We start from the raw sequence: 25,358 nt of genomic DNA, 5'->3' as shown, positions 1-25,358 counted from the left end.
GTGCAAAAAAAAATAAAACGTTATGGCTGCGGAAATGTGGTGAGATAAATAAATAATTGGCTAATCATTTGATCAGCAAAGGGTTAAAATTAATTCTAAAAAAGCTAATATGATAAGATTATTTTTATTATTTAAAATGATTTCTGTAAGGAGCGCAAATCCACCTGCTATACAATGGCAATAATATTTTTGCACTATATGAAATAAAATATAGTAGAAATATAAAATTAATAAAAAATGTAATACAAATAAATGAAATAAATATTAATCAAAAATTCTAAATAGAAGGTTTGCTAATTAATGAGTCTTGCAGGGTCATAATATCAGGCACCTTGTTACTATTTTTCCATAATTTATCAGCTACAGAAAGGTAAATTGCATTTGATAATATCCCTCATCATCATCATCCTCTTCCTCCTCCTTAAGAGCCGCTGCCTGGCTGAGAGGTGACGGTGTGATATTTGCCGGTTTCTGCGTTCCCCCATTACAATGCTCGGCAATCATCATCCATACGGGGGATTTATGATAATAACGTCGTCTTACTAAACTATTTGTTTGCACATTTGTAGCCACAACCTACCCGTGACCCTAGAAACAATGGCGATTTTACTATGGGTTTTAAAAATGCACCCTCCGTGTTCCCGCCGCGCAGCCGGTGGGATTTTTATTGTAAACGTTAGACCTTTCTTGTCGCCATTTGTCAGAAATATTGTTTTGAAATGGCAAACAAAATATTAGAAGCTTTCGCTGTTTTTATCACCCATCATTTAGAGGTTTTGATGCAGGAGGTGATGTATTCATATGGCGGTATTATTTTTCATGTAATGGTGGTGTGATTAGAAGAACAGTTTGACTGAATGTATATTTGTAGGATGATAAAAATGTTAATTGTTTCTTTGGGCAAAAGTGAAATCCTGATCCCTTATGTGCGGTCCTATAAGCTCGGCCGCTGCAGACTTCACTTCTGGAACAGAACGTAGCTGCCTTACGCCAACCATTGCACTCTTCTTTCTTCGGGACCCCTTGGCAGCCATTGAAATGTGGCGCCCTACGTCTTTACCACCATGAAAGGGTTAAATATGTACTGTTTTGCATGTGTTTTGTAAGCAATGGGAGTTATGCTTTCTCTGCTAGAGACCCCAACACACACACACAATTTACCTTACTCCCTTACTTGTCTGAAGCTTAGAGCTTTGCAGACATACCCTAACTGGGAGGGGGAGGAGTCAGAGTTGTTGTTTCAGTGAAGAAGGAGGAGGAAGAACGCTCCTGGAAGCTATGATGACATGTGGTCCCTCCAGTAGTAAAGCTAATAAAAAGCATCAAGGAACCAGCCCCTAGACCATCCATGCTTTAAGAGCAGGGTGGTAAGCTGAGAGACTGTGTGGGATTATACAACCAGCAGTAAAGTGTTTTTGGGTCACCCTCCCAGGGCTGTGGGGTACTCGGTACCGGGCCGGTGTCAGCGGGATGTGTCACAGCAGCGGTGACCCTGTCCGTGGCCCTGGGCGCCCAAGTAATGGGGGAATTGAAATGGTGGAATGTAGTTTGAATGAATAGTTTGTGACGCCACCTGTGGTGCTCGGCAAGTGAGATGTCAAGCCGACGCTGCATGTAGATCCTCTGGGACTGGTGGTGTGTTGCAGCCAAGATGGTGAAGCTCCCCACAGGTGGAGCTGTAGGATCATTAGTATCCATACAACCTCGGGGACCGGGCCCTGGCCTTGCGCTTAGAACTTCAAGGCAGAGTTCTTCTCCTAACCCACGTCCTCTGTTCCCTTTTACTCCTATGTTCCATACTAGTCTCTCCTTCTTATGGAAGATCAGGTTTCTGTTCAATGTCTTTCTCCTTCTTTCCTTTCCCGTGCCAGCAGACCCAGGTCACTGAGATCTGCTGCAGCACCTCCTTCCTCCATCCCTCTCCCAGGGATCTTCTCTCCTCTGACTCTGAACTGAACTGTCACTGAACTGACCTCAACTCCTAAACCTTCCTGCTCTTTTATGTATTCTAACTCCATCCGCCTCCCAGCACATTTCGTGTTCAAGCAGGGAGCCACCAAAGGTGCTCTGCTACACTCCAAGCAGGGAGCCGCAATGTGGCTTTGCTGAACTACTGTGTTGTGTGGGATGCAAGTGTTGGAGCGTGGTCAGGAGCCTCCAACTTACCTGTTTGGTGGGGTACCACACCTCTGGAGGTGGTGCAATACCTCTGTGGCAATTGAATCCTCAGGGGCGCCACATTTTCCCTCGGAAATACTGCAACAACCTAGGATCAGTGAAGGATAGTGCAAGTGGGAACTTGAGCTGCTTCACACAGGATTCAAGCTGCAAGAACCGGAGGAGAAATACACAGTGAATAGAGGCAATATTGGGGAGTTCTAAACTCTGGGAAGCCTTGGTCCCTGAAGGGATTAGAATAGCAGGAAGCTTACACTGAGTCTCAGCAGAGGGAAAGATAACTCACATTTTACAAAGCAGACTGTAACCTGCTGAGAGTTGTAATATCTCCTCTGAACTGCACCTGAACTACAGTAAAGTGACTTTCCTTGTCTCTTGCCTTATTACTCCGTGCCTTCTACTTCCATCACCATCTCTGTGGGTCGGGCCTGGTTGGAGAGGGTTTAACATGTGCACTCCCATCACCATCTACTCCCCCTGGGATCATCTGCAGTGCCGGCTATACTACAGTCGAACACTCCAACTGGAGTCACAAATCACTATATAAACTTTATCCCTAATCAATACTCCCCTTTTACATGACAGCCTGGGACCACGGACTGGGTCACTGCCACTGTGACATTTCCCATTGAAGTTAATAGGCTCGGTACCGAGTATCCCACGGCCTCTGGGATGCATCAGAAGTTTCTCCCAACCTTTTCTCCTTCTAATGCCAACAGAACCACATTAAGGTGTCCAATATTTTTCATATATAAAATAACACAGCAAACCCTATGCAGCAAATTGAAGTCCATGTTCTTTACCCTGGTCACAAAAAAACCTTCTCTAAACTAGACACAAGCAGCGCACTTACTTTGAAAAGTTACAAAATTTTGGTGCAACGCCCAGTTAAGCAAAATTTTAGTGACTTTTTTTTCCAGTTTCGCCAAAATGAGCAGAGCTGGAGTGAGATGGGGATGCGGCAGTGATGTGATGGGCTGTGACAAACCTTCCACCAGAAATATCTGGCATGGGGCAACTCTCAATGAATGATGAGCATGTGACTGTATCTGCGAGAAAATTACCGATCTTGATTAATCGGGGTCATAGAGGTTGGGCATGTGCTACATATTCCACAGTCAAGAGCTGGACAGATTCCACTCATCATTTTTGACATGATGGACACATGCCACGTAGCCACCAGCCAAAGGGTGGTACTGAACACATACCATACACAAGCCAGTCTCACCTGGACCCACAATGCACACATACCACCCACATGCCAGACACATGCCGTATACATGGCACTTACACACTGGACATATACCACACACATACCTCTGTCATTCTAAAACCTGTTGCACATTAAAAGTAAGCTGCACACAAACCACCCAAATTTCAGACAGGGTACTTGGTCTTCTTGCACTCTGCTACTGTTAGCTAGGTTTTATGATCACTCCATACATTTACTATTTAGTGTAAGACAAGATCTGGTAATGGTGGCCAAGATGTTATTTTAACTTTAGGTAGGGGAGTAACAAATGTACGGGAGGGGGACCCAACGTCCGCGCCTATTTCAGCTGGATGTGCTTTCAAGCATACGCCACACATGCTCATCATGGTGAGTTTGATATGTGCTACACATGCACCCATGATATGCAGGTGTCATTTACACAGTGGACAAAATTGGCAAAAATTCAATGTATATACAGTGAAGGATATAATTATTTGATCCCTTGCTGATTTTATGTTTGCCCACTAACAAAGATACGAACAGTCTAAAATTTTAAGGGTAGGTTACTTTTAACATTTGGAGATAGAATATCAAAGATAAAATCCAGAAAATCACATTGTATAAATTATATAAATTTATTTGCATTTTGCAGTGAGAAATAAATATTTCATCCCCTACCAACCATTAAGAGTTCTGGCTCCTACAGACCAGTTAGACACTCCTAATCATCTTGTTACCTGCATTAAAGACAGCTGTCTTACATAGTCACCTTTATAAAAGATTCCTGTCCACAGACCCAATTAATCAGTCAGACTCTAACCTCTACAACATGGGCAAAACCAAAAAGCTTTATAAGGATGTCAGGGACAAGATCATAGACCTGCACAAAGCTGGAATGGGCTACAAAACCATAAGTAGGATACTGGGTGAGAAGGAGACAACTCTTGGTGCAATAATAAGAAAATGGAGGAAATACAAAATGACCGTCAGTCGACATTGATCTGGGGCCCCATGTAAAATCTCACCTCATGGGTTATCCCTGATCATGAGGAAGGTGAGAGATAAGCCTAAAACTACACAGGGGGAACTTGTTAGTGATCTCAAGGCACCTGGGACCACAGTCACCAAGAAAACCACTGGTAACACATTACACCGTAAAGGTGCAAAATCCTGCAGTGACAACAATGTCCCCCTGCTCAAGAAGGCACATGTGCAGGTCCATCTAAAGTTTGCCATTGAATACCTGGATGATTCTGTGAGTGATTTGGACAAGGTGCTATGGTCAGATAAGACAAAAATTGAGCTCTTTGGCAATAACTCAACTCGTCATGTTTGGAGCATGAGAAATGCTGCCTATGACGCAATGAACACCATCCCCACTGTCAAGCATGGAGGTGAAACATTATGTTTTGGGGGGTGTTTCTCTGCTAAGGGCACAGGACTACTTCACTGCATCAATGGGAAAATGGATGGAGCCATGTACCGTAAAATCCTGAGTAACAACCTCCTTCCCTCCGCCAGGACATTAAAAATGGGTCTTGGCTGGGTCTTCCAGCAAGACAATGACCCAAAACATACAGCCAAAGCAACAAAGGAGAGGTTTAATAAGAATCACATTAAGGTCATGGAGTAGCCTAGTCAATCTCCAGACCTTAGTCCCATAGAAAACTTATGGAGGGAGTTGAAGTTCCGAGTTGCCAAGTGACAGCCTCAAAATCTTAATGATTTAGAGATGATATGGAAAGAGGAGTGGAGCAAAATTCCTCCTGACATTTGCGCAAACCTCATCATCAACTACAAAACACGTCTGACTGCTGGGCTTGCCAACAAGGGTTTTGCCACCAAGTATTAAGTCTTGTTTGCCAGAGGGATCAAATACTTATTTCTCACTGCAAAATGCAAATACATTTACATAATTTATAAAATATGATTTTCTGCATTTTATTTTTGATATTCTATCTCTCAATGTTAAAATTAACCGACACTTAATATTATAGACTGTTCATGTCTTTGTCATTGGGCAAAATTACAAAATCAACAGGGGATGAAATACCGTATTTTACGGATTATAAGATGCACTTTTTTCCTCCAAATTTGGGGGGGATGGGGGTTCATCTTATAATGCATATATAACTTATAGCTATGGTTGCTGCAGGCTGGGATGACGGGGTGCCCGGCGGTGCTGCTGGGGAGTCAGGCAGTGCTGCTGGCGTGTCCGGTGCTGCTGCGGGGGTCAACGGTGCTGCAGGGGGCTCGGCTGATGTTTTGTGAAAGGCCAAAGCCCCCCTCAGTTCTGTGGTTTCCTGTATGGTGGACTCTGGGAAAATGGCTGCCAGGGGCGGGGCATGCGCAGATGGAGTTCTCGGCATCAAGATCTTGGGAGATGAGATTTCAGCTGGTCATAGACGTCAGCTGATGAAAAAGTGCATCTCACATCAGTCTGCACCTGCTATTGCTGCTAATAGTGAGAGCAGGTGTCGCTGATGAGAGTATTCGTTAGTCGGCGCCTGTGCTATAAATTAAGAAATTGTCATGATCCAGTGTTGGATCTGGCGGTATTAAAAGCACAAAGTGAACTTTTTTTACTTTGGTTAAGTTCAAAGGTGTTTTGACTGTCCCCGGTGGTGGTTGTGGTATTGCACTTTGGGTTTTTGTGCACTTAATTATGTATCAGGTGTGACACCCTATAAAGGTGTGCTAGAGGTGTGCAATCACTGCCTGTGATATTGTGAGATTGCTTTCACTTTGAGTTGGAGAGCCTGGTGGAAGGATGGAGCTGGTGAGGAGTCCTGCGCAGCTTAGCCAGGGGGGACGTGTTGCAGCTATGGTGTCTGGACGAAGGGCTGGCATGGCGTGGTGGGGTCGCAGTGATGGAGTCAGCGGGAAGTGTCTGCATGGTCTGGTGGAGTGGCTACTATGGAGAGTGGCACTCACCATGTGGGACTTGGCCGCTGAGCTGGACTCAAGCATGCTTGACTTCGTGGCAGAAGCTGAACACTTCCTTGGGACTCTGGTACTTAGCAGCTGCAACTGGTGTTGGACTCTGCTCCAAGGCTGCACTAAGGTGAAGGGTCCTGTTATGGTGATGGATCCGGGTGGAGGAGAAGACGCACGCAGGTGGTGGGCTCTGTTGCTAGGAGCGCATGCAGCAGAGCAAAGCTAAGTGGTGTTTCCCCTGTATGGTCTCTTTCCTCATGTGTGTTATTACTAGTGCAGTGGTGGGATTAGTCTCCGCACCGACCCATTCCCTAGTGAGGGTTTAGGGTCAGGGTGAGCAAGGGCGTTAAGGTACGCGTGCGGCGACAGGTGCGGAGCCTGTATAGGGAATGTTAGGAGTGCAGGGACACTGGCTCAGGGGAGCTTAGGAGGTCTCCATGTCCCCATTCCCTATCGCAGGGCCCACCATTGTTAAAGTTTCCCAGGTTCCCCCTTTATTATTTGATTATTGTATGTATAACGTGTAATACCTAAATTTGCCAGGTGGAGGCGGCGTATCCACCTGCACGTTTTATTATTTAAATGCGCCCCACTGGAGGCGGTGTATCCAGGGTCACGTGTGTTATGGGTCCGCCTTGCAGAAACATCTGCGTCCTGACACACGTGATCATGACTTTATCACAGGCCATACAGTTTTTTTTTCTGTTGCGCTTTGGCCATGTGGAGACCACTGAGTTATTGCTGCCGGGCCTCACTGAGGTGAGTGGGGAGCAGCAAGGTGTTTAGAGCCGCTGCAGCAGCAGTTATCACGGTCTGGGGCCTCTGCTCAGGTAACCAGGAAATCAAAAATGGCGGCTGCGGTCTGGCAAAAGCCCCTAGAGTCGCTGCTGGGGAGCGGGACTTGCTCATGCACGGGGAGGTACCCAGGCAGGTGGGAGGAATGGTGCCCCACGGAGCTGCCTGGTATTCCCCGAGGTGAAGGGGTACATCCCTGTGGTGAGCAGACTAGGTGTGTAGTCGCTGCTGGGGAGCGGGACTTGCTCTTACAGGGGACGCACCCAGGCAGGTGGGAGGAATGGTGCCCCACGGAGCTGCCTGGTATTCCCCGAGGTGAAGGGGTACGTCCCTGTAGTGAGCAGATTGGTGAATAGTTCGCGGGGCTCATGCCAAATCTTCGATGCCGCCCCTCCTGGTCGTGTGGAGGCGACCAGCAAGTATATATATTTTCCTCCATATTCCTGCGGCTATGGTACTAAAACCCCCTAGAGTCGCTGCTGGGGAGCGGGACTGGTTCATGCATGCGGGCGCACCCAGGCAGGTGGGAGGAATGGTGCCCCACGGAGCTGCCTGGTATTCCCCGAGGTGAAGGGGTACGCCCCTGTGGTGAGCTGACTGGTGTGAGAGTCCGCGGGGTTTTACGCCAAATCTTCATACCATCGAAGAAGCCGCCCTCCTGGTCGTGTGGAGGTGACCAGCGAGAGTATATTTCCTCCATTTCCCGGTCTCCTTCTCCTCCTGGTGTGTGCAGCAGGTGTGCTGCGGGGGAGTAGGGACAAATCTCTACCCTCTCCATTAACCAACCCTAGGAAGCTCAGTCCTCATGGTGAAAGGGTTGGAGGGTGTGTCCCTTGGTGAATAGTGGGGGTGTGAGTGTGGTGACACAGGGGGACGCCTATGTTGTCAAGTCCAGAGTGAGTTCACCAAGTTATGACAAATGTATGTGTGCAATAAACGTGCAGGTCCGGACCTGTGTGTGAACGAGCATGTATGGGTGCCACCAAAAAACATCTTGGAAATGTGTTGTGGAGTCTGATCAGCTCTTAGCATACATACACATACATAATCTCGTTCCCCAGGTCGGCGCTGTGGAGATGAGTGGTGCCTCCAAAATGAACATGTATTGCCAATACCAGCGGTGTTTGTCATGAACCTGAAGTGTCAGGTAATGGTGGGGTGAACTCAGGATCTGGGCGTCCCCGCTGTAGGTGTTTCCCTAATGAGGGGTGGTCTTGAGGGTCCAGAGGCCCCTCATTAAGGAGGGGGTACTGTCATGATCCAGTGTTGGATCTGGCGGTATTAAAAGCACAAAGTGAACTTTTTTTACTTTGGTTAAGTTCAAAGGTGTTTTGACTGTCCCCGGTGGTGGTTGTGGTATTGCACTTTGGGTTTTTGTGCACTTAATTAGGTATCAGGTGTGACACCCTATAAAGGTGTGCTAGAGGTGTGCAATCACTGCCTGTGATATTGTGAGATTGCTTTCACTTTGAGTTGGAGAGCCTGGTGGAAGGATGGAGCTGGTGAGGAGTCCTGCGCAGCTTAGCCAGGGGGGACGCGTTGCAGCTATGGTGTCTGGACGAAGGGCTGGCATGGCGTGGTGGGGTCGCAGTGATGGAGTCAGCGGAAAGTGTCTGCATGGTCTGGTGGAGTGGCTACTATGGAGAGTGGCACTCACCAGGTACGCGTGCGGCGACAGGTGCGGAGCCTGTATAGAGAATGTTAGGAGTGCAGGGACACTGGCTCAGCGGAGCTTAGGAGGTCTCCATGTCCCCATTCCCTATCGCAGGGCCCACCATTGTTAAAGTTTCCCAGGTTCCCCCTTTATTATTTGATTATTGTATGTATAACGTGTAATACCTAAATTCGCCAGGTGGAGGCGGCGTATCCACCTGCACGTTTTATTATTTAAATGCGCCCCACTGGAGGCGGTGTATCCAGGGTCACGTGTGTTATGGGTCCGCCTTGCAGAAACATCTGCGTCCTGACACACGTGATCATGACAGAAATATTAAAAAAATATTATGGTGTCTGTTCTATTTTTAATAACCAGTGCAGGCAAAGCCCACAGCTGTGGGCTGGAATCCTCAGCTGTCAGCTTTATCATCGCTGAGTTTCAAGAATAGAGGGGCTTCCAAACTATTTTTTTAAAATTATTTAAATAAATAATTTAAAAAACAGTGTGGGGGCCCCCCGTTTTTGACAACCAGCCAAACTAAAGCAGACAGCTGGGGGCTGGTATTCTTAGGCTGGTAAGGGACCATGGATGTTGGTCGCCCCAGCCGAAAAATAGCAGCTTGCAGCACCACAGAAAAGACACATCTATTAGATGCGGCAATGCTGGTGCTTTACCTGGCTCTTCTCACTTTCCCTGGTGTGGTGGCAAATGGGGTAACATTTGTGGGGTTATCAGCTTTATTATTGACGTCGACATCAAGCCCACACATATAGAGGCATCTACTGTATATACCCATAGTTAGATTGTAAAAAATACACAGCCAGAATAAAATCCTTCATTTGAAAGACACTGACATTGTTATTTGAAATAAATATAAAAAAGCAGAGTCATACTCATCTTACACCCATTACGTTGAATCCTTTGTCCACTATGAAAAAAGAAAAATAATAACCATATCCCTCACCTGCGCGAAGTGAAGATTAGCAATACTGTCCCATGTCATAATGCATGTCTGAGATACGTGGCTTGCAACATGAACAGTGCCATAATGTGACCATCCAGGCTGAAAATCATTGAATGAGGCACTGTGAGGGCAGCTTCAGTGACTATTGGTGATGTTATCGAGGTACCGCAGGTCACTGAGGATGTTGTCATGATCCAGACTGGGTTTTGAGTCCTGTTTTCCCTTTTTCCCAGTCTGGTCATGTCAAGAGTTAACCTTTCCCAGCCTCAGTCTGGGTTCAGGTTGGCTATTTATCGCTACTGTTTCCTGCAGGCAATGTCAGTTATAATTTTTGCCTAGGGCTGCTGTAGCTGACTCTGATTGCTCTGATTTGTCCTGCTGCATTTGCTGTCTGAACCCGTGTCTCTGTTTTCTCCTATTCCCTTCTTGACTCATTGTTTCCCTTTACTGTGTTGACTCCTTGGTTTTGACTTGGCTTATATACTGAGCTGCTTCTTTCTTTTGTCTTTTTGGCTTATCCACTCCTGACTGTTACTGATTCCCTGGCTTGTCTCTGACCGTGAGTTTACTTATTCCTTTGGTACTGTGCTACAGTCTAGGATTTGACCCAGCTTGTTTGACCATTCTGCTGCCACCTGTGGTAGCCTCACTGCTGCTCTGCAGGCCAGCTTTGTTTAGGGCAGTCCTGCTTCCACTCTACTGCTATCTAGTGGAGCCTGCACCGACCTGCATTGCGGCAGAGTGACAGATGTGTTCCCACCAACACTTCACTGTGAGCCGAGAAGATGAACTTTGGTGACTTCAATGAGATCAACGTGAGCACTGTCAGAATGGGGGTTCACTAGATACTAATGATGGAGGTGATGGATGGTCACCAGATACTGATGATGGAGAAGACAGGTGTTCACTAGATACTGATGATGGCGGCGACTGGCGGTCACCAGATACTGATAATGGAAGCGATGAGCGGTCACTAGATACTGATGATGGAGGTGACAGGTGGTAACTAGATACTAATAATGGAGGTGATGGGTGATCACCAGATACTGATGATGGAGAAGAGGTGTTCACTAGATACTGATGATGGCGGTGACTGGTGGTCACTAGATACTGATAATGGAAGCGATGAGTGGTCACCAGATACTGATGATGGAGGCGACTGGCGGTCACCAGATACTGATAATGGAAGCGATGAGCGGTCACCAGATACTGATGATGGAGGTGACAGGTGGTCACTAGATACTAATCATGGAGGTGATGGGTGATCACCAGATACTGATGATGGAGAAGAGGTGTTCACTAGATACTGATGATGGCGGTGACTGGTGGTCACTAGATACTGATAATGGAAGCGATGAGTGGTCACCAGATACTGATAATGGAAGCGATTAGCGGTCACCAGATACTGATGATGGAGGTGACAGGTGGTCACTAGATACTAACAGACATCTGACTGGGATGATTTAGCGAATCCTGCTTTGAGCAGGTGGTTGGACCAGATGGCCCAGGAGGTCCCTTCCAACTCTACGATTCTATGATTCTATGATAATGATGGAGGTGATTGGTGGTCACCAGATACTGATGATGGAGGAGACAGGTGGTCACCAGATACTGATGATGCCAGAGATAGGTGGTGGTCACCAGATACTGAAGATGGAGGCGACGGGCAGTCACCAGATACTGACAACAGAGGTGACGGGTGGCAACCACATACTGATGATGGAGGCAACACGCAGTTATCAAATACTGATGAGGTTTACATTTCTCTTTTGTTCATTCACTTTGCATTTTGTTTTTTTGATAAAAAAAAAAAAAAAAAAAAGCTTCTTACTCTGCCACAGTTTTCCCCACACCTGCGGAAAGCATTTGCACTGTGCCATTTATGTATTTATTTTTTCCTGAACTGAATGCTGGAAATCACTTTCCATATTGATCGGCGTAGTGCATTTTACACCTAGGCCTGACAATGGTAACAATGAATCCAAATAAGTCCAATTATGGTGCTGATAAAAGAATTCTCACTTCTCAGCTTCCATAGAACAACCTGGAGGGTCGGACCTAAACGTAACCGATCCGGCCAACTGTCAATCCAAGAAAGCACAGCTCTGGTTATTAGTTTCTCATTTCCACCCGTCCAGATCCATCCACAGAAGTAGAAATGTAGATGCTGTCACTTTTAGCCTTCCTTTGTGATGGGTATAACTCTATTTCCAGGAGGCAGCCACATTGATTTCTCGGGTATTGTGTTCTGTGATGACAAGGTGTATTCACAATCTTTTGAGAGAGATGTTTCCAACCCCAAACTCCATTGTGTGGGAGCGTCAAGTTAAAACAATCAATTTGAAAGCAATGGAGCACCAGGCGGCTGCTGATAAGGCCTCCATTGTGCTTCATATCACTGACAGCGCTGGAGCGAATGTCTGTATTACCCCACTGGGACTTCAGTTTACTCAGCATTGACGCCGTCTCCACTGGATGAGACACCTGCTGGATCTGAACCAGATTCTCCTAATATCTCTCGTCTACTCGGCCCTAAGACAGATCGGATTGCAACATTGAAATTTGGAACATTTTCCAAAAGAGAAAATGCGGTTTGGTTACATTTTATGTTTTATTTTCATGCGATTTTGCAGCCCAGCAATAAGCTCCATCCTCTTAGCACACATCCCTATCTGAGAAACGTTTCACTGCGGTTATGTGCGACTGCTCCCTGAAATGTTGCTCGATTTCCTAACCCCATAATGGTTCTCATCCTCTCAGCAGTCAACTCTGGTTAGGAAAGTTGTTGTAGATCCTGTCACTTTTCAACTTAATTTTTTTTTTCATTTTTTGTCCTTTCAATTTTTCTCTTTTTTTTTAGAAGAGCCATACCTTTTTTATTTTTCTGACCGCATCCCTGAATGCGCTCTTGTTTTTGCCAGGACGACATGTAACTTTGATTGATACTATTCATTTTACTATATAATATAAAGGAAAATGTGAAAAAAAAATCCAAATGAGGTGAAATAGTGAAAAAATTCATCAATTCCACTCTTGTTTTTTGGGTTTTCGTTTTACGTTTTGCATTGTGCAGTAAAAATGACTCTTAACATGATTCTCCAGCTCAGTACAGTTACAACGGTGCTAAACTGGTATTATTCTTTTATTGAAGAGGTGAAAAAAATGTATATGTGATGGTGTGATATGTTATGTGGATGTCATTTTTTGTATATTCCTATTTTTAACAATTCCAGTTATTTTCATAGTGATTTTCTTATTACATTGTAAGTCTACAGCCTCACTGTATCTGTCTCTTGAAGACCCCCTGGAGTGCATTAATCCCTAAGGCCTTTTGTTCTCCTCTGGGAGGCAACTTGTTGGACTACCCCTGGACAAGGAAGGGGGTGGGGGGAAGAACGGCAGCTGGACAGGTCAGTTCCGGTATAGACAGGATGGTGAAAAGGCTGCATTTCAGAGAGAAGGATCCATTTTTATCCTCTGGTGCTAGAGTTGTGGAATCTCGTTTCCCTGGACATTTTATCCTGATACTGGACTGCATTCTTATTCTGGACTATCTTATCCTTTGTGTGGTGGACTGAATATGGACCTTTTCGTATTTTTGCCTGAATAAAGGTCTTGGAATTGTTCACTCTTCGCTTGCTCTGTTGATTGTGTGATACCAGTGAAGGACCCCGTGACAACTGGTGGCAGCGGTGGGATCAACAGAGCGTCACCCAATGGAGAACCACCCACAGAGTGAGTACAGAAATTGGACTATATGCAGTTTACAGGAGAGAGCCAGAGACCAGGGCCTGAACTACCAGGGACTGACTACAGAGGCCTTAATCGATCTACTGGTGGGCGCTAGCCCGGCCACCTCCTCCCAGATGTCTGAAGGACAAGCACTGGAGACCGGGATCCCCATCCAGAAAAGCCAGTGGTTGGTGTGGTATGAAGAAGAGATGGCGGTTCTGGGCCCCGGCGTCTCTCAGGAGTACAAGGAGGAGGCTGCCCGCCGGGCACTGCGGAGACAGGAAGCAATGGAGCTTGAAAAAGGGAGTAACGCAATGTGGAGTGTAACCCCAACAATCCGGGAGCCTGTACGGATCACCCGGACAGAGTTTAAGCCATTTGATGAGGCTTCTGGAGATGTGGAGGGGTTCTTCAAAGACTTTGAGCAGCAGTGTGCTGTGATGGAGGTGCCCCACTCTAGCTGGATGCGTTTGTTAGTGGGGCTCCTGAACGGAAGCTTGGCGGAGGCTTACCGAACCATTGATGCACTGCGGAATCGGAATTATAACATTGTAAAGCGGACTATCCTGGATTACCATGCTATCACCCCAGACTCATATAGGGCCAAGTTCCGAGACCTCCCATGCACCACGGGGGGATCGTTTAGGATGTATGCACATAAGATGTCCAAGGCATGTCGGAGATGGCTGGAAGCAGAAAACGCCTTTACTGTGGAAGATGTTATACAGGCGTTCCTTATAGAACAATTTCTTGCCAAGTGCCCTGCAGAGGTACGGGAATGGGTCCGGGAGCGCATGCCGTGTACCGTGGATAGAGCTGCAGCCCTGGCCGATGAAGCCCTTACTATCCGGCCGCAATGGAGGAGGCTTCTGGACAATGAACCACGGCCTGCTCCCGCGCCCCGTCCCCCTCCAATTATATCTGCCCTTCCACCTAGTCGCAAGCCGATGACAATCACGCCTCACAATCCTAGGCCCCAACAGTTCCGACCACGACCTGGGGGTATCACAGAGAGGAGGTGTTATGGGTGTGGGCAACCTGGACATTTGCAGTCTGGCTGTCCCTCCAGGATTCGGAGGGAGCCCCACGCAGCACCACCTCGTCCAGTGCATCTTGTACACTCCACCACACCTGAGGAAGAGCTACCACCACCCCCACCAGAGTGGACCACCGACCACGGCACCATAGATACCCCTCCTGGAGTGTACGGACTCCGGCCTCTGTCCTTTAGCTACTCAGAGCAATGGCAACGCCACCTGCAGGATGTCTTTATTGATGGATACAAAGTGTCAGGATTTAGAGACACGGGGGCATTCTTGACTATCGCTGACCCCCGTGTGGTTCGACCCGAGGCAATTTACCAGGGTCTGGGAATTCCCATTGTCCTGACGGGCGGTGCCCGCAAATATATACAGCGAGCTTCTGTGCGTTTGGATTATGGTTGTGGAGAAAAACTGTGTTGGATTGGAGTTATGGGAGGACTTCCTGCAGATATCCTCCTTGGGAACGACATTGGGGAGTTACAGTGCCAATTTGTGGGAGCAGTCACCCGACTACAGACCCTTCATGCACTACATCATCCAGACCCCACCGGGGAGCAACCACCACGAACCGCATCAGAGTCGGTAAGCAATACTTTCGCTGCTACTACATTGGGAGAGTCTTGGGACAGAGGAGAGAAATAGAGGGTGACACTACTTTAGCAGCCCTTAGACGAAAGGCAGAAACTGGGCACATGGGAGATAATGGTGATGGCTTCACTCGAGAAAACGGACTGTATTATCGTGTAACAAAGGGCAGTGACCAGGGCAACCCTGAAGCAACGAACAGGCAACTCATTTCCCTCAGAAGTACAGGGCACAGCTACTTCAACTGGCCCATGACATCCCCTTGGCTGGGCATCAGGGGAGAAAAAGGACTGAAAAGAGACTCACCCAAAGTTTTTACTGGCCGGGCGTCTCGCAGTCTGTAGCCCATTATTGCCGCACCTGTGATGTGTGCCAGAGAATGCGGCATCCAGGAGCTCGACATAAGGTACCCCTGCAATCCCTGCCCATAATTGAGGAACCATTTCAACGTGTAGCCGTCGACATCATAGGTCCTCTGGCCCACCCCAGCAGATCGGGGAAAAAATATATCCTGACCGTGGTGGACTATGCCACTAGGTATCCTGAAGCTGTGGCCCTGTCCAGTATTACAGCAGTAAAGGTAGCCGAGGCCCTTGTTACCATCTTTACCCGGGTAGGGTTTCCTAGTGAAATATTGTCAGATCAAGGCACTCAGTTCATGTCAGATCTGGTCCAGTCCCTATGGCATACCTGTGGTGTTTGAGCCATTCACCCCACCCCATACCACCCGCAGACCAACGGACTATGTGAACGCTTTAATGGAACCCTAAAAAATATGCTGAGGGCTTTTGTTGACGTTGAAAAAGACTGGGAAAAGTACCTGCCACATCTCCTCTTCGACTATCGGGAGGTTCCCCAAGAGTCCACAGGGTTCTCTCCCTTCGAACTACTGTTTAGCAGGAAGGTCCGTGGGCCTCTCACTCTTCTGAAAGAACATTTGAAGGGAGACATCTCAGATACCAGAATGCCCATCGTTCCCTATGTTCTAGAGCTCAGAGACCGTGTCGGCCAGCTAGCTACCTTCGCTAAAGAACATCAGCGAATGGCTCAGTCCAGACAAAAAACCTGGAATTACCGTAATGCCAGGAACCGGGAATTTATGGAAGGACACCAAGTGCTCATGATTACTGCTTCCCCTGCCAACAAGCTTCAAGCAGTGTGGGAAGGCCCTTACCAAGTTGTCAAGAAAATTAATGACACTAACTATGTTATTGCCCTGGACTCTAGTGGTCGACGACAGAAAACCATCCACATTAACATGCTGAAAGACTACCACGACCGATATCTGCCTGTTCTAGCTGTCTGCCACCCGCCTAGTGATACCGCCGATGACGAGTATCTCCCAGATCTCCTCCAGGTTGCCCAAGCGGGAGGATCACTGGAACAAGTGCCCCTGGGCTCCCATTTATCGGATATACAAAAGGACGATATTGTCGCCGTACTAAGGCCGAGGGCTGCTGTTTTCTCCTCAAAGCTGGGGTAGACTACTCTCACCAGCCACCATGTGGAAACCCCCGGACAACGCCCGATCCAGCAGGCTGCCTACCGGGTTCCAGAGGCTGTTCAAGGCATGATAAAGAACGAACTGGAGGAGATGAAACAACTGGGAGTTATTCAGCCATCTCACAGTTCTTGGGCCTCTCCTGTCGTCCTGGTCCCCAAGAAGGATGGTACAACACGATTCTGTGTTGATTACAGACGACTAAATGATGCCACCAAGCGTGATGCTTATCCCATGCCCAGGATTGATGATCTATTGGATCGTCTGGCCAGTGCCCAATTTGTGACCACGTTAGACTTGAGCAAGGGGTACTGGCAGATACCCCTAACGGAGGACGCTCAGGAGCGCTCAGCCTTCATTACTCCATTTGGGCTTTATGAGTTCCTGGGAATGCCCTTTGGGATGAAAACTGCCCCCGCTACTTTCCAGAGACTGGTGGATCGACTGTTACAACAATGTCAGGACTTTGCCTGTGCTTACTTAGACGACATCGCCATTTTTAGCACAACCTGGGAGGAACATCTTAAACACTTGGGCATAGTGCTGGACTGTATCCTTACTGCAGGACTGACCATTCGCCCTGATAAGTGCCAAATAGGGATGGCTGAGGTGCAGTACCTCGGGCATAGAGTAGGGGGTGGGACACTAAGGCCTGAGCCTGCCAAGGTGGACGCCATTAGCAACTGGTGTAGACCCCAGACTAAAAAGCAGGTACTTGCGTTTTTAGGAACTGCTGGTTACTATCACAAATTTGTTTCTAACTTCAGCACCTTGGCCAAGCCCCTAACCGACTTGACCCGCAAGAACATGCCTAGGAATGTGACGTGGACGACGGCATGCGAGGATGCCTTTTCAGCGTTAAAGACTGCCCTCGTCACTGCTCCTGTCTTGGCTGCCCCGGATTATAAACGCAGGTTCTTCGTGCAGACAGATGCATCCACCTTTGGGATTGGGGTAGTACTTAGCCAAGTGAACGCCGCCGGAGAAGAACATCCTGTTGCTTTTGCCAGTCGGAAACTACTGGATCGGGAAGTTGCCTATGCCACTATTGAAAAGGAGTGCCTTGCCATCGTATGGGCGCTAAAAAAATTGCAGCCCTACTTGTATGGCAGAGACTTCACAATTGTTACAGACCACAACCCCCTCACATGGCTGAACCGCGTATCAGGGGACAATGGAAGATTGCTGCGGTGGAGCTTGTCCTTACAACCCTACAGCTTCTCCATCCAATACAAGCGGGGAAGCCAACACCAGAACGCCAATGGGCTGTCTCGACAAGAAGAACCATAGGCTCCCCAGGCCGACCTACCCCTGCCACTGTACAAGGAACTATAAATAACTGAGCAATATGGACTAAAGTGAGCAGGCCAGAGGTCTGTGTAGACCTCATGGGGTGCTCACCTATTATGGGGGGGGGAGGTTGTGATGGTGTGATATGTTATGTGGATGTCATTTTTTGTATATTCCTATTTTTAACAATTCCAGTTATTTTCATAGTGATTTTCTTATTACATTGTAAGTCTACAGCCTCACTGTATCTGTCTCTTGATGACCCCCTGGAGTGCATTAATCCCTAAGGCCTTTTGTTCTCCTCTGGGAGGCAACTTGTTAGACTACCCCTGGACAAGGAAGGGGGTGGGGGGAAGAACGGCAGCTGGACAGGTCAGTTCCGGTATAGACAGGATGGTGAAAAGGCTGCATTTCAGAGAGAAGGATCCATTTTTATCCTCTGAATGCTAGAGTTGTGGAATCTCGTTTCCCTGGACATTTTATCCTGATACTGGACTGCATTCTTATTCTGGACTATCTTATCCTTTGTGTGGTGGACTGAATATGGACCTTTTCGTATTTTTGCCTGAATAAAGGTCTTGGAATTGTTCACTCTTCGCTTGCTCTGTTGATTGTGTGATACCAGAGAAGGACCCCGTGACAGTATATATCATTTGAAATGACTTTTTATGTGTTTTTATTTTAATATTGTTAAACCCCTTTTTTATCTTTTCACTATTTTTAGTCTTCGTTGGGGACTTGAATGTGTAAGTATTTGATGGCTTGTACTATATGTACTACTTCATTTTTGCAGTCTATAGTGTAGATCAGTGGTCCCCAAACTTCCTGACCTTGAGAGCCACATTCAGCTCAGAGAGAGGGTTGCGAGCCACATTCAACTCAAAGAGAGGGTCGCGAGCTACATTCTGTTCAAAGAGAGGGTAGTGAGCTACACTCAGCTCAACGAGATGGTCGTGAGCCACATTCAACTCAATGAGAGGGTTGCGAGTTACATTCTGCTTAAAGAGAGGGTAGCGAGCCAAATAAAGCTCAATACAGAGGGTCGAAAGCTACATTCAATTCAAAGAGAGGGTCGCGAGCCACATTCAGCTCAAAGAGAGGGTCGCGAGCCACGTTCAGCACAAAGAGAGGATCGCCACATTCAACTCAAAAAGAGGGTCGCGAACCACATTCAACTCAAAGAGAGGGTTGCGAGCCACATTCCGCTCAAAGAGAGGGTAGCGAGACACATTCAACTCAGAGAGAGGGTAGTGAGCCACATTCAGCTCAAAGAGAGGGTCGAGAGCCACACTGAACTCAAAGAGAGGGTCGTGAGCCATATTCAACTCATAGAGAGGATAGTGAGCTACATTCAACTCAAAGACGGTAGCGAGCCACAATCAGCTCAAAGAGAGGGTCGTGAGCCACATTCAGCTCAAAGAGAGGGTCGTGAGCCATATTCAGCTCAAAGAGAAGCTGGCGAGACACCTTCAACTCAAAGAGAGGGTTGCGAACCACATTCAACTCAAAGAGAGGGCTGCGAGCCATATTCAACTCAGAGAGAGGGTAGTGAGCTACATTCAGTGCAAAGAGAGGGTCGCGAGCCACATTCAGCTCAAAGAGAGGGTCACGAGCCACATTCAACTCAAAGAGAGGGTCGCGAACCACATTAAACTCAAAGAGAGGGTTGCGAGCCACATTCCACTCAAAGAGAGGGTAGCGAGCCACATTCAACGCAGAGAGAGGGTCGCGAGCCACATTCAGCACAAAGAGAGGGTCGCAAGCCGCATTTGACTCAAAGAGAGCATCGCGAGCCACATTCAACTCAAAGAGAGCGTCGCGAGCCACATTTAACTCAACGAGAGGGTCGCGAGCCACATTCAACTCAAAGAGAGGGTTGCGAGCCATATTCAGCTCAAAGAGAGGGTCGCGAGCCACATTCCACTCAGAGGGTCGTGAGCCACATTTAACTCATAGAGAGGATAGTGAGCTACATTCAACTCAAAGACGGTAGCGAGCCAGAATCAGTTCAAAGAGAGGGTCGCAAGCCACATTCAGCTCAAAGAGAGGGTCGCGAGCCACATTCAACTCAAATAGAGGGTCGCGAACCACATTCAACTCAAAGAGAGGGTTGCGAGCCACATTCCGCTCAAAGAGAGGGTAGCGAGCCACAATCAAATCATAGAGAGAGGGTAATGAGCTACAATCAGCTCAAAGAGATGGTCATGAGCCATATTCAACTCAATGAGAGGGTTGCGAGTTACATTCTGCTTAAAGAGAGGGTAGCGAGCCAAATAAAGCTCAAACAGAGGGTCGAAAGCCACATTCAATTCAAAGAGAGGGTCGCGAACCACATTCAACTCAAAGAGAGGGTCGCGAGCCACATTCAACTCAAAGAGAGGGTCGCGAACCACATTCAACTCAAAGAGAGGGTTGTGAGCCACATTCCGCTCAAAGAGAGGGTAGCGAGCCACATTCAACTCATAGAGAGAGGGTAGTGAGCTACAATCAGCTCAAAGAGAGGGTTGCGAGCCACATTCAGCTCAAAGAGAGGGTCGCGAGCCACATTCAACTCAAAGAGAGGGTCGCGAGCCACATTCAACTCAAAGAGAGGGTCGCGAACCACATTAAACTCAAAGAGAGGGTTGCGAGCCACATTCCACTCAAAGAGAGGGTAGCGAGCCACATTCAACTCAGAGAGAGGGTCGCGAGCCACATTCAGCGCAAAGAGAGGGTCACAAGCCGCATTCAACTCAAAGAGAGCATCGCGAGCCACATTCAACTCAAAGAGAGCGTCGCGAGCCACATTTAACTCAACGAGAGGGTCGCGAGCCACATTCAACTCAAAGAGAGGGTTGCGAGCCATATTCAGCTCAAAGAGAGGGTCGCGAGCCACATTCCACTCAGAGGGTCGTGAGCCACATTTAACTCATAGAGAGGATAGTGAGCTACATTCAACTCAAAGACGGTAGCGAGCCAGAATCAGTTCAAAGAGAGGGTCGCAAGCCACATTCAGCTCAAAGAGAGGGTCGCGAGCCACATTCCGCTCAAAGAGAGGGTAGCGAGCCACAATCAAATCATAGAGAGAGGGTAATGGGCTACAATCAGCTCAAAGAGATGGTCGTGAGCCATATTCAACTCAATGAGAGGGTTGCGAGTTACATTCTGCTTAAAGAGAGGGTAGCGAGCCAAATAAAGCTCAAACAGAGGGTCGAAAGCCACATTCAATTCAAAGAGAGGGTCGCGAACCACATTCAACTCAAAGCGAGGGTCGAGAGCCACATTCAACTCAAAGAGAGGGTCGCGAACCACATTCAACTCAAAGAGAGGGTTGCGAGCTACATTCCGCTCAAAGAGAGGGTAGCGAGCCACATTCAACTCATAGAGAGAGGGTAGTGAGCTACCATCAGCTCAAAGAGAGGGTTGCGAGCCACATTCAGCTCAAAGAGAGGGTCGCGAGCCACATTCAACTCAAAGAGAGGGTCGTGAACCACATTCAACTCAAAGAGAGGGTCGCGAACCACATTCAACTCAAAGAGAGGGTTGCGAGCTACATTCCGCTCAAAGAGAGGGTAGCGAACCACATTCAACCCAAAGAGAGGGTGGTGAGCTACATTCAGCTCAAAGAGAGGGTCGCGAGCCACATTCAGCTCAAAGAGAGGGTCACAAACCACATTCAACTCAAAGAGAGGGTTGCGAGCTACATTCCGCTCAAAGAGAGGGTAGCGAACCACATTCAACTCAAAGAGAGGGTAGTGAGCTACATTCAGCTCAAATAGAGGGTAGCGAGCCACATTCAACTCAGAGAGAGGGTCGCGAGCCACATTCAGCAAAAAGAGGGTAGCAAGCCACATTCAACTTAACGAGAGGGTCGTGAGCCACAATCAACTCAAAGAGAGGATTGCGAGCCACATTCAGCGCAAAGAGAGGGTCGCAAGCCGCATTCAACTCAAAGAGAGCATCGCGAGCCACATTCAACTCAAAGAGAGCGTCGCGAGCCACATTTAACTCAATGAGAGGGTCGCGAGCCACATTCAACTCAAAGAGAGGGTTGCGAGCCATATTCAGCTCAAAGAGAGGGTCGCGAGCCACATTCCACTCAGAGGGTCGTGAGCCACATTTAACTCATAGAGAGGATAGTGAGCTATATTCAACTCAAAGACGGTAGCGAGCCAGAATCAGTTCAAAGAGAGGGTCGCAAGCCACATTCAGCTCAAAGAGAGGGTCGCGAGCCACATTCAACTCAAAGAGAGGGTCACGAATCACATTCAACTCAAAGAGAGGGTTGCGAGCCACATTCCGCTCAAAGAGAGGGTAGCGAGCCACAATCAAATCATAGAGAGTGGGTAATGAGCTACAATCAGCTCAAAGAGATGGTCGTGAGCTATATTCAACTCAATGAGAGGGTTGCGAGTTACATTCTGCTTAAAGAGAGGGTAGCGAGCCAAATAAAGCTCAAAGAGAGGGTCGAAAGCCACATTCAATTCAAAGAGAGGGTCGCGAACCACATTCAAATCAAAGAGAGGGTCGCGAGCCACATTCAACTCAAAGAGAGGGTTGCGAGCTACATTCCGCTCAAAGAGAGGGTAGCGAGCCATATTCAACTCATAGAGAGAGGGTAGTGAGCTACAATCAGCTCAAAGAGAGGGTTGCAAGCCACATTCAGCTCAAAGAGAGGGTCGCGAGCCACATTCAACTCAAAGAGAGGGTCGCGAACCACATTCAACTCAAAGAGAGGGTCGCGAACCACATTCAACTCAAAGAGAGGGTTGCGAGCTACATTCCACTCAAAGAGAGGGTAGCGAACCACATTCAACCCAAAGAGAGGGTAGTGAGCTACATTCAGCTCAAATAGAGGGTAGCGAGCCACATTCAACTCAGAGAGAGGGTCGCGAGCCACATGCAGCAAAAAGAGGGTAGCAAGCCACATTCAACTCAACGAGAGGGTCGTGAGCCACAATCAACTCAAAGAGAGGGTTGCGAGCCACATTCCATTCAAAGAGAGGGTCGAGAGCCACATTCCGCTCATAGAGAGGATAGTGAGCTACATTCAACTCAAAGACGGTAGCGAGCCACAATCAGCTCAAAGAGAGGGTCGCGAGCCACATTGAGCCCAAAGAGAGAGTCGCGAGCCACATTCAGCTCAAAGAGAGGGTCGCGAGACACATTCAGCTCAAAGAGAGGGTCGTGAGCCCTATTCAACTGAAAGAGAGGGTCGCGAGCCACATTCAACTCAAAGAGAGGGTCGCAAGCCACATTCAGCTCAAAGAGAAGGTTGCGAGCCACATTCAACTCAAAGAGAGGGTCGCGAACCACATTAAACTCCAAGAGAGGGTTGCGAGCCACATTCCGTTCAAAGAGAGGGTAGCGAGCCACATTAAACTCAGAGAGAGGGTAGTGAGCTACATTCAGCTCAAAGAGAGGTTCGCGAGCCACATTCAGCCCAAAGAGAGGGTCGCGAGCCACATTCAAATCAAAGACAGGGTCGCGAACCACATTAAACTCAAAGAGAGGGTTGCGAGCCTCATTCCGCTCAAAGAGAGGGTAGCGAGCCACATTCAACTCAGAGAGAGGGTTGCGAGCCACATTCAGTGCATAGAGAGGGTCACAAGCCGCATTAAACTCAAAGAGAGCATCGCAAGCCACATTCAACTCAAAGAGAGGGTAGCAAGCCACATTCAACTCAACGAAAGGGTCGCAAGCCACATTCAGCTCAAAGAGAGGGTTGCGAGCCACATTCCGCTCAAAGAGAGGGTCGCGAGCCACATTCCACTCAAAGAGAGGGTCGTGAGCCACATTTAACTCATAGAGAGGATAGTGAGCTACATTCAACTCAAAGACGGTAGAGAGCCACAATCAGCTCAAGGAGAGGGTCGCGAGCCACGTTCAGCTCAAAGAGAGGGTCGCGATCCACAATCAGCTCAAAGAAAGGGTCGCGAGCCACATTCAACTCAAAGAGAGGGTCGCGAACCACATTCAACTCAAAAAGAGGGTTGCGAGCCACATTCCGCTCAAAGAGAGGGTACCGAGCCACAATGAACTCAGAGAGAGGGTAGTGAGCTACATTCAGCTCAAAGAGAGGGTCGCGAGCCACATTTAGTTCAAAGAGAGGGTCGCGAGCCACATTCAACTCAAAGAGAGGGTCGCGAACCACATTCAACTCAAAGAGATGGTTGCGAGCCACATTCCGCTCAAAGAGAGGGTGGCGAGCCACATTCAACTCAGAGAGAGGGTAGTGAGCTACATTCAGCGCAAAGAGAGGGTCGTGAGCCACATTCAGCTCAAAGAGAGGGTCGCGAGCCACATTCAACTCAAAGAGAGGGTCGCGAACCACATTCTGCTCAAAGAGAGGGTAGCGAGCCACATTCAACTCAGAAAGAGGGTCGCAAGCCACATTCAGGCCAAAGAGAGGGTCGCAAGCCACATTCAACGCAAAGAGAGCGTCGCAAGCCACATTCAACTCAAAGACAGGGTAGCAAGCCACATTCAACTCAACGAGAGGGTCATGAGTCACATTCAACTCAAAGAGAGGGTTGCGACTTGAGCCACATTTCGCTCAAAGAGAGGGTAGCGAGCTACATTCCACTCAAAGAAAGGGTCGTAAGCCACATTCAACTCAAAGAGAGGATAGTGAGCTGCATTCAACTCAAAGATGGTAGCGAGCCACAATCAGCTCAAAGAGAGGGTCGCGAGCCACATTCAACTCAAAGAGATGGTTGCGAACCACATTCCTCTCAAAGAGAGGGTGGCGATCCACATTCAACTCAGAGAGAGGGTAGTGAGCTACATTCAGCTCAAAGAGGAGGTCACGAGCCACATTCAGCTCAAATAGAGGGTCGTGAGCCACATTCAGCGCAAAGGGAGGGTCACGAACCAGATTAAACTCAAAGAGAGGGTTGCGAGCCACATTCTGCTCAAAGAGAGGGTAGCTGTCAGAGACACCGCACTGCACTTGCTCATAGAGCCAGTGCTCGTGTCCTGAGTACAGAAGCAGTGCTAAAAGATACCTGTGGAGCGGGCAGCAGAGGTGACCATGCGTGCTTCAGGATAATAGTGTCAGGGTCCAGTCAGCGCTGGAAAGTAAAGAGGCATAGGACCTGTGGACACTGAAACTGAATAGTCTGCACGGGACCTATGGTCATGTGACAGCAAGGGGGCGGGGCTTAGCGTCCTGTATTCAGATAGGACAGGACACCACACAACAACTCAGAGTCAGGCAAAACAGAGGTCACAGCAGTACGGGCAAACGAGGTACAGAGGGACAAACAGACGGGTAGTCAGACAAAGCCAAAGGTCATACACAAGAGGGCGGTGCGGTACCAAGGGGACGAGCAGAGAGGAGTCGGGTCACAAGCAGAGAGTCATACACGAGAGGTAGCGCAGTACAAGAGGGTCAGGCAGAACTCGTAACAGGGACAGAACCAGATCACAACCGAATAAGCAAGCAAGTTATCAGGCACAAGGCACACGTATACAAGAGGTCA

Source organism: Dendrobates tinctorius, unplaced genomic scaffold (genome assembly GCF_039654945.1).
Source record: "Dendrobates tinctorius isolate UK_male_01 unplaced genomic scaffold, ASM3965494v1 ptg000054l, whole genome shotgun sequence".
NCBI classification, from domain to species: Eukaryota; Metazoa; Chordata; class Amphibia; order Anura; family Dendrobatidae; genus Dendrobates; species Dendrobates tinctorius.
Note: the sequence above shows the minus strand (reverse complement) of the source record.